This window comes from Mandrillus leucophaeus, unplaced genomic scaffold, assembly GCF_000951045.1.
Source record: "Mandrillus leucophaeus isolate KB7577 unplaced genomic scaffold, Mleu.le_1.0 Scaffold218, whole genome shotgun sequence".
Taxonomy (NCBI): Eukaryota; Metazoa; Chordata; class Mammalia; order Primates; family Cercopithecidae; genus Mandrillus; species Mandrillus leucophaeus.
The window spans coordinates 1,213,301-1,223,111 of NW_012102232.1; the positions used below are offsets into that span (position 1 = coordinate 1,213,301).

At 46.4% G+C, this 9,811-nt stretch overlaps 1 protein-coding gene across 1 annotated transcript in view; it reads left to right on the forward strand.

The window, feature by feature from the left end:
- Positions 1–4,100: 4,100 nt before the first annotated feature.
- PDZD2 (PDZ domain containing 2) overlaps positions 4,101–9,811 on the forward strand; it is a 386,629-nt gene continuing 380,918 nt past the window's right edge. Inside the window, exon 1 of the mRNA XM_011980798.1 lies at positions 4,101–4,183. The gene's annotated coding sequence lies outside the window, so the exon portion shown is untranslated. The remainder of the gene's footprint in view (positions 4,184–9,811) is intronic.

Below are 9,811 nucleotides of genomic sequence, written 5' to 3' on the forward strand. Positions count from 1 at the left end.
GGTTATTTTCACATGGTTTCTTTAGCGTCTGACTTGGCACAGTCTACGTGCTCAGCATCACAAAGGGATTGATACTGAACTTGGAGTCGTCCAACCAGGGTGCTTAAAGTACGTTGGAGATGCTTCAGTGGAACCTGGTGGGTGGCAGGTAATGGCCATTTTGCTAATCTTGGTAATTCCCCAGATCGGCAGTGTGCCTGAGCGTGTCTATTTCCCATAGCACCTCCCTCCGAGGCCTCAGCAATGGAAACATTAAACTCCTTTCCTAAATGTACCCAACCGCCTACATCTCCCTGTAGAGATGTGCCCTTGTGCCTATGTTGTCTCTAAAACAGAGAAGGTTTTTTTGTTTTGTTTTGTTTTTTCCTTCTAATTTCCCGGAGAAACGCTTTGCTTAATGGATGAGAACCTGCCTTCCAGTCTGCAGGGAGTTTTTGCCGAGTGACGTCATGGACACATACTGCTCTGACTGTCACTGAGTCTCCGGTCCTGTCTCAATCTGTTCCCCCATCTGTGGCACTGGGACACTGCCACAGGGCCACAGGGCTCTGGGAAATGCAAGAGCTGTCTGGAAATTCAGAGCATAAGGCTCCTCAGTGGGGCTCCGGGTCAAGAGTGGAAAAAAGAACATGAATTCCCGGCTTTGCTTGTGACTTTAGTTCTGTCCCTACCATCCTCACCTCCTGCAGGCATTCACAGACAGCATTCCGAGCACATCAAAGCTGCCTGCACGTGCCCCAGGTGGCCACTTTGCCAGCTCCTGTAGTTACACTAAATCCAGAGGTGTCCTCGGGACCTGGGGCAGTAGCGAGATCCCTTCTTCACAGCCCCAAACTTAGACATAAGGAAGTCAAGTTTTTATTTTGAGAATTAAACTAGTAAATACAACATACAGGGTTGGATAGCCAGTCTCCAAGTTTCCAAGGTAAGACCTTGTCTTTGAAAGCATGTAGAAAACAAACGTCAAATCACAGTGATCTTGCGGAGGATGGACTGAAATGGGATTGTGCTTGTAATTCAGAGAACAGAAATCGTTACTTGTTGATGTCATAATGTGCAATTTGGAGAAAGTGGGTGTGAATAGAAGCAGGGTGGTCAGTGCAAAACAGGGACAAAAACTCTAAGAGTAAGAAGTTAGTGATGCCTGAGGCTGGACACGGTGCTCACGCCTGTAATCCCAACACTTTGGGAGACCAAGGCATGTGGATCGCGAGGTCAGGAGTTCAAGACCAGCCTGGCCAATATGGTGAAAACCTGTCTCTATTAAAAATACAAAAATTAGCCGGGCGTGGTGGCACACACCTGTAATCCCAGCTACTCGGGAGGCTGAGGCAGAAGAATCGTTTGAACCCAGGAGGTGGAGGTTGCAGTGAGCCGAGATCGCACCACTGCACTCCAGCCTGGGCGACAGAGCGAGATGCCGCCTTAAAAAAAAAAAAAAAAAAAAAAGTTAGTGATGACCTTTCTAATGTTTTCTAGTAGCGGGGAGTCTTGGCTAAGTAGACAATTTCCTTTGCAAAGCCTCAACTACAGTGTGGGAGAGGGAGTGCCTGAAGCTACCTGAGCTAGAGCCCTTCCTGTGCTCACCTGGGTCTCCTAATTCCAAGTTTGCCTTTGCTGCATCCTGCCTTCAGGGTAAGCATGCATTGATTATGTGGATGCAAACATCCTGCCCACTTAGTAATTGTCTTTCCAACTGAAAATGAATGAATGAACTTTCTTGCTGATAACTGTATGTTTACACATGAGAAATAGATGCCCTTGTGATGTACTGACAGAATTCATGTTTCCAAGCCTTAGAACCTGAAGACATGGATGGTGGGAAGTTCACCAAGATCAGGGTCACCTTGTGGCACCTCCCTGGCAGTGACCTCTCCCAGTCATATATATAAAATATATATATATACATATAAATAATATATTGAGACAGGGTCTCACTCTGTCAGTCAGGCTGGAGTGCGGTGGTATGAGCATAACTCACTGCAGCGTTGAACTACTGGGCTCAAGAGATCCTCCCATGTCAGCCTCCCGTGTAGCTGGAACCACAGGTGTGCACCACCAGACCCAGCTAATTTTTCAATCTTTTGTAGACACAGAGTCTTGCCATGTTGCCCCGGCTGCTCTTGAATTCCTGGGCTCAAGCAGTCCTCCTGCCTCAGCCTCCCAAAGTGCTAGGATTACAGGCATGAGCTACTGCGCCCTGCCCAGCCCTGTCTTTTAACTGTGCCCATGCCCCTACCACAGCAGGATCTAGAGCGACAGTGGATCCAAACTCATCATTTCCACAGTCCTCGCCCCAAGGTTCGATGGTTTTCAGTCTAGTGCCTCTCCATTTATGCTATCTCAAGTCTTCTTATAGTGTCTCCACATCACTTCTCTCCCACCCTATTAAGGGCCGTGATGGCACATGAATAGCAAAGGGGTCATGGAGGGACTCAGGGTTAGTATATTCTCCTACCTCCTCTGAAATCTTTCCTTCTGAATTCTGAGTTCCTGACTGAAAGAGGTCAGCTGAGGATTCTTGTGTCTTCCACTCCCATGGACTTTGACTTTCCTTCTCATTGTCTGAGGCCTTTCCCACAGCAAGGCCTGGGAAATGGGGGAGCTTCTCAGGGGACACAAGGTTGAACCTTTGTGCTCTGTGATCTTTTGGTTTCCTCTGAGAATTCACTCACTGCATCAGGCACTCCAGCCCCAGCTCCTGCAAGCAAACAGGCGAGCAGTCCAGGGAAGGGAGAGGGTGGAGGTCAGTCTCCGCACAGTTTAGGCTCTTGCCAAATTGAAGAGGCTGTGGGGCCTCAGTGGAAACCCCAGATTTCCTATTGTACCCCACCCCCCAGCAAGTTCTTCCCCACTTCTTGAAACCTTGGTTCTATTGCTCTTCCAAAGAGCTTTTATTCAGTAGGATATATTTCTTCTTGTCTTCTGGAAAAGCTGGGATAGGGTTATAAGCACATAAATGTAAAACCACCCCTGGGGCTTCCCTCCTCCTTTGCCTTGGCAGATACTCAAAGTCTGATAAAGCAATTTGGCCTATCTCCTCTGCAGTTCAAAACTTTTGTGGTTGTGTATATGCTTCCTAATGAGACCAGCTACTTCATCCCTGCCTTGCTAACTTAGCTCCAAGGTTGGGGGAGGTGTGTAGGGGGAATGCCAGAGCTGGAAAGAAACTTAGTAAAACCACCTCATTTGGCAGGTGAGAAAACTGAGGCTGAAAGATTTTACGTGACTTGCCTGGGGCCTTACAGCTAGCTAGTGGCAGAGTGTATTACTGGCTCTTATAAATATTTGAATCATTGTTAATTAATGATGAGGTCAGATCCTGAGTAGTTACATGCTAAGAATTTAAATACAGTAAATAGATTATGTACCCAAAAGTCTAAACACCAGAAGCATCTAACAGCACACTTGGTGTGAAAGGATTCGTAAAATAACTATCCTGTTTTAAAAAAACTCACTGTGGTGTAATTAAAGAATGTGTGATAATGCTACATGTGGATGATGTGACCTACTGGGTTGTGGATGAGCAGGTTGGTAGTATCATGGCCGCCTGATCCGTATCACATGGACAGAATGATCAGAAGATAGAGGGCAGTCACAGTGACCTCATGGCTGTCTTGCTGCTAACACAGAAGCCCTGACTGTTCTCAGTCAATTACCTATTCAGTAGATAGCAACTGTTTCAGAGCATTGAACTGCCATTGTACAAATATGCACATTGCCTCATATATGTCCTCTTTCCTCAATTAGTATGCTCTTTTAGAACTGAGATATCTAAACTCTAGAAATATTATTAACCCAGAACTGGCCAAATCCTGACATCCTGAGTAAACAATCTTAAACCGCAGAGCTCATATTTGAAGCCACAGCAAATATATTTTAGAAGTAGGTAGGGAACAGAAATAACTTCTAATATTCATTAGGGTTTTTTGGCCTTCAACATTCATGAGTCTGCCTGCAATTTCTACTCATTCCCATTTTTATTTGGACAGATAGTCCATAGGACATATAATATCTTCAGATAATAGAGTCTCAAAATAGCTGCCAGGTTGTTCTTTTTCATTTCAATCATTTTTTTTTTCTTTTTCATATTCTTCAAGGGTCATCAAACCCAGAAATTGAAGGATCTTGGGCCTGCCTTGAGATTCATTTCTCTCATCTATAAAATTGAAGGCTGGAGGAGGTAATCCCTGAGGTTCCTTCTAGGTTCTTACCTTCTATAATTTATTAATATATGGGAACATCTCTCTCATCCCCTAAAACCTCAGCATTGACCTTGGAAAGCCTCACTTCTCAGAATCCATCCTATGCCTCCAAGTGCACCTTCCATGGGTCTTTGCACATTTTATTGTTGCTGTTTATTTTATGGTCTTCAGTGGATCGCAGCCTCTACAAGCTGTTCATCTTTTCTTTTCTAACCTAGCACAGTGCCTGGCAGAATCAACCCTTGTTCCATAAAAGGCTAGATCAAATTCTCTGCGCCATATGCACAGCCCTTCATCTAGTATGGAGTCAGCCATGTAGGCAGATAAAAATTAGCTGTCCCAGGCCGGGTGCCATGGCTCACACGTATAATCCCAGCACTTTGGGAGGCCGAGGCAGGTGGATCACCTGAGGTCAGGAATTTGAGACCAGCCTGGCCAACATGGTGAAACCCTGTCTCTACTAAAAATACAGAAATTAGCCGGGCATGGTGGTGGGTGCCTGTAATCCCAGCTACTCAGGAGGCTGAGGCAGGAGAATTTATTGAACCCAGGAGGTGGAGGTTGCAGTGAGCTGATTAAAATTAATTAATTAATTAATTAATTAATTAAATTAAAAAATTAGCTCTCCCAAAACATAACCTGACTTAAGGGAGTCCCAGTTGTTTGTATTTGCAATGTTTCTCAATCAGTTGTATGTTTGTGTGAAACACCTGGGACTGCACAGTAATGCTAATGTATCACTGGTTAAGTTTATGTGTGCTTTCATCTTTTTTGTTTTTGTTTTTGAGACGGAGTCTCGCTCTGTCGCCCAGGCTGGAGTGCAGTGGCGTGATCTCGGCTCACTGCGAGCTCCGTCTCCCGGGTTCACGCCATTCTTCTGCCTCAGCCTCCCGAGTAGCTAGGACTACAGGCGCCCGCCACCACGCCCAGCTAATTCTCTGTATTTTTAGTAGAGACGGGGTTTCACCATGTTAGCCAGCATGGTCTTGATCTCCTGACCTCGTGATCTGCCCGCCTCAACCTCCTGAAGTGCTGGGATTACAGGCGTGAGCCACCGCACCTGGCCTATGCTTTCACTTTTTTAACGGGCAGACACATGCTCTGTGTTTTTTGGCAACCCTCAAATCAAGGTAGGAACTCAGTAATAACTGCACGTTGGGAAGGTAGCAGGGCTGAAGTTGAAGGACTCAGGATTATGTTCAGGGCCTTGAATCTGAGGGTGAAAAGTGAATGAAAGCAATACATTCACTAAGGATTTTATTCAGCTATAACAGAATATCTAATTAACAGGGCTTAGACGAGATAGGTGCCTGTTTTTGTCTCATGTAATAAGAAGTCTGGAGGTTAAATATCTGGGGCTGGTATGGCTGCTCAAGGTCACAAGATGGTTGCTAAAGCTCCAGCCATCACATATGCATTCTAAGCAAGAAAAAGGGAAAAGAGACCCCATATAAAAGGAGCCTGCCTGGATGCCTCTCCCAACAACTTGATGGGCCAGGACTGTATCTTATGTCCACTCCTCTCTGAAGGTGCATTAAGAAACTGCTTTTTGGCTGGGCACTTGCTCCTCAAACACAGGTAGGTTTCTGTTAATAAGGAAAAAGCCAGCAGGACACTCTGTAGGGAACTAGCATTCTCTGCCACAGTCCTCTTCTTTGGTTACTGAGACATACCCTTCTTTCCATTCAAGGCGTAGGCCAAGGGAGGTGGCACCCAAGCCTCATCCAGGTAGCATTTCCAGACTAGAGCCCCAGACGTCTGGGTGTTATGTGGTCTTCTCCATCAGCGCTAGATAGGGCTCCCTGTGAGCAGTCTTTAGTACCCCCAAGATACAATACTGGAAAAGGTGTAAAATAACTACAATAAAAACTTCCGGGCTGGGAGCAGCGGCTCAACGCCTGTAATCCCAGCACTTTGGGAGGCCGAGGTGAGTGGATCACCTGAGGTCAGGAGTTTGAGACCAGCCTGGCCAACATGGTGAAACCCTGTCTCTACTAAAAATACAAAACTAGCCAGGTGTGGTGGCGGGCGCCTGTAATGCCAGCTACTTGGGAGGCTGAGGCAAAAGAGTCACTTGAATCTGGGAAGTGGAGGTTGCAGTGAGCTGAGATTGCACCACTGCATTCCAGCCTGAGCAATAAGAACAAAACTCCTTCTCCAAACAACAACAAAAAAATCCATTTATAAAAGGAGAGATGGAAAATACCATGGTCACTGTCCATAGCTATGACCAAATCCTGCTGGCCAAGAATAGCAAGGGTCCTCACTCTGGCCACCCCTTGCTCTAGTGGAAGGAACTCCTTGTTTATGGCCTTCCATGGCCCTTACCTCTTACTGGGAGGTCTTTTTTTTTTTTTTTTGAGATGGAGTCTCGCTCTGTTGCCAGGCTGGAGTGTGGTAGTGCAATCTCGGCTCACTGCAACCTCCGCCTCCTGGGTTCAAGTGATTCTTCTGCCTCAGCCTCCCAAGTAGCTGGGACTACAGGCACCCGCCACCACGCCTGGCTAATTTTGTATTTTTAGTAGAGATGGAGTTTCACTATGTTGGCCAGGCTGGTCTCAATCTCTTGACCTCAGGTGATCCTCCCACCTTGGCCTCCCAAAGTGCTGAGATTACAAGCGTGAGCCACTGTGCCCAGCGCCGGGAGGTCGTTCCTCATTCACTGTCCACCATGGCCACTTTTGTGATGGGCACAGGAAGGACACCTTTTCTGGGGGCAGAACACTTTTTGAAGTCTACTCGTTGATGTCAATTGCTGGTGAGAAAGAGGGAGAGGAAGAGTTGCAAGGTTGCTGTAGAGATTTAACCATCCCAGGCTGTTGTGGACCAGGGTTGCAGTTTTTTTTAAGGTATCTAGTCTGTGTGTTTCTGGTCAATTCCTTATTATTTGAATCCTTGACTTTTTAACTTAGAATGCGCCCCCATCTCTCTAAATTTTAACTTAACATATACTACTTAATGTATGCTGCTGAGGACAGTTGAAACAATGGTTTCTGGTGGGTAATCACATTTTTGCCAACAGACTTACAAGCTCCGGCTAGTAGGACACCACTTGTCCGCTTGTGATAAAGCTGATTTTTGTAACCCTGCAAGGGTTCATAATGTGGGCTTCCTAGGAAATTTAGATTGCAGACTCAATGTCAAGAGTGCCTTTCTAAGCAAAGTGATATTTCTCTTTATCTGTGATTGCTTACTGAGTTGAGGAGCTGTAGACTTTGCTGAGAGTGAAAAAGCACCTACTGGCCAGGCATGGTCGCTCACACCGGTAATCCCAGCACTTTGGGAGGCCGAGGGGGGCGCAGATCACCTGAGGTCAGGAGTTCGAGACCAGCCTGACCAATATGGAGAAACCCCGTCTCTACTAAAAATACAAAATTAGCCAAGCATGGTGCCGTATGCCTGTAATCCCAGCTACTTGGGAGGCGAAGGCAAGAGAATTGCTTGAACCCGAGAGGCAGAGGCTGTGGTGAACCTAGATCACCCCATTGCACTCCAGCCTGGGTAACAGACGAGAAACTCCATCTCCAAAAAAAAAAAAAAATGGTTAAAAAGGAAAAAGCACCTACCAATATTCTAAATTTTTCTTACCATTTTTTCTAACTGCACAACCTCAGTCAACATGTAAATGACTTTGCAACATCCAGCAGTAGACAATTTGACCAGATACTTCACATTTAACAGCTAGGTCAACACTTTCCAGTCTGCAACTTCCAAGTCCTTAACATCTGCTTCCTGACCCCTCTTGCTCATCTCATTCCATATTATAGGTTCTCTGAATTCTGTGTTTGGGGTGTAATTCAGACAATTGGTTGGATCCAGATAATGGTGACTTAACAACACAGGGGTTTCTTTTTCCTCTCATTTCTGCTCTTTCCTGAAGGACTGTTGGTGTAACCCTACCAACACAATTTCCTCTTTCATCCCATTGGCCAGAATTATGTTGTATAGCTATCCATACCTCCAAGAGAGACTGCATTTTAGTTTAATTCATTGCCACTGCTAACAAAATAAAGGAAGCGAGAATGAATATCAGCTAGAGAGCCACACGGTTCTGACACAAACTACATGTTTATCATATGAGGCCCATGCATGGCTGAGGAGCAGCAACCACCAAGCTGTGTTGCTGGCCTGGGTAAGTCAGGTATAGTTCAGGGGGCAAGATCATCAGAAGCAGGCAGACAGCAGGCTGATGTACAAGGAGCAAAGCCAAGTCCAGTGGGTCTGGGTGCTAGTCCTGGCTCTGTTACTTATGAACTGTGAGACCTTAGTTCGCCACTTTGATTCTATTATTATGGGTTTCTTTGTTTTGTTTTGTTTGGTTTGGTTTGGTTTGGTTTGGTTTAGACAGAGTCTCACTCTTTGGCCCAGGCTGGAGTGCAGTGGCACAATCTCAGCTCACTGCAACCTCCGCCTCCTGAGTTCAAGCAATTCTCATGCCCCAGCCTCCAGAGTAGCTGGGATTACAGGTGCACACCACCATGCCCAGCTAATTTTATATTTTTGGTAGAGACAGGGTTTCACCATGTTGCCCAGGCTGATCTTGAATTTCTGACCTCAGGTGATCTGTCCACCTTAGCCTCCCAAAGTGCTGGGATTACAGGCGCGAACCACTGCGCCCAGCCTTTGATTCCATTATTTATGTTGGCCTATAAAAGGGAGAACAGTGTCTCCTGCAGCACCGCTGTGGCAGTTAAGTAAGGTAATCTGTGGAAGGTGCTTATTTATTTTATTTTATTATTATTATTTTGAGACAGTCTTACTCTGTCTCGCCCAGGCGAGAGCGCAGTGGTGTGATCTCAGCTCACTGCAGCCTCCGCCTCCCCGGTTCAAGCAATTCTCCTGCCTCAGCCTCCCTAGTAGCTGTGATTACAGGTGTGCGCCACCACAGCCAGCTAATTTTGTATTTTTAGTAGAGATGGGGTTTCACCATGTTGGCCAGGCTGCTCTTGAACTCCTGACCTTAGGTGATTCGCCCACCTTGGCCTCCCAAAATGCTAGGATTACAGGCGTGAGCCACCAGGGGCTGGCCAAAGGTGCTTCTTTAGAACAGTGTCTCACACACAGTTATGCTCAGAAAGCATTAGCCAATGTTGGTAAAATACAGCCAGATATCCTTGTTTTATAAGGTGGTTGTGAGGATTGTGGGGTGGGGGTTGGGGGGACAGAAGAAGAAAACAAGGAAGCTCCTAGCACAGTAGGGGCACTTCCCCCTCATTTCTTTCGTAGCTACATCTGTCCTCTTTCATCCTTGGGCAGCCAGGCAAGTCTGCATCTCAGGGCCTTAGCACTTGGCGGTTCCCTCTGCCTAGAACAACCTGCCCACAGATATTCTTGTGGCTCAGTGTCTCACTTCATTCCGAACTTGTTATCCAGCAAGAGAGGCTGACTGCCCCATGCACTAGAAAAGCTTTATATTGGCCAGGTGCAGTGGCTCATGCCTGTAATCCCAGCACTTTGGGAGGCTGAGGCAGGTGGATCACTTGAAATCAGGAGTTCGAGACCAGGCTGGCCAACATGACAAAACCCCATCTCTACTAAAAATACAAAAACTTAGCTGGATATGGTGGCCTGTGCCTGTAAGCGCAGCTACTCGGGAGGCTGAGGCA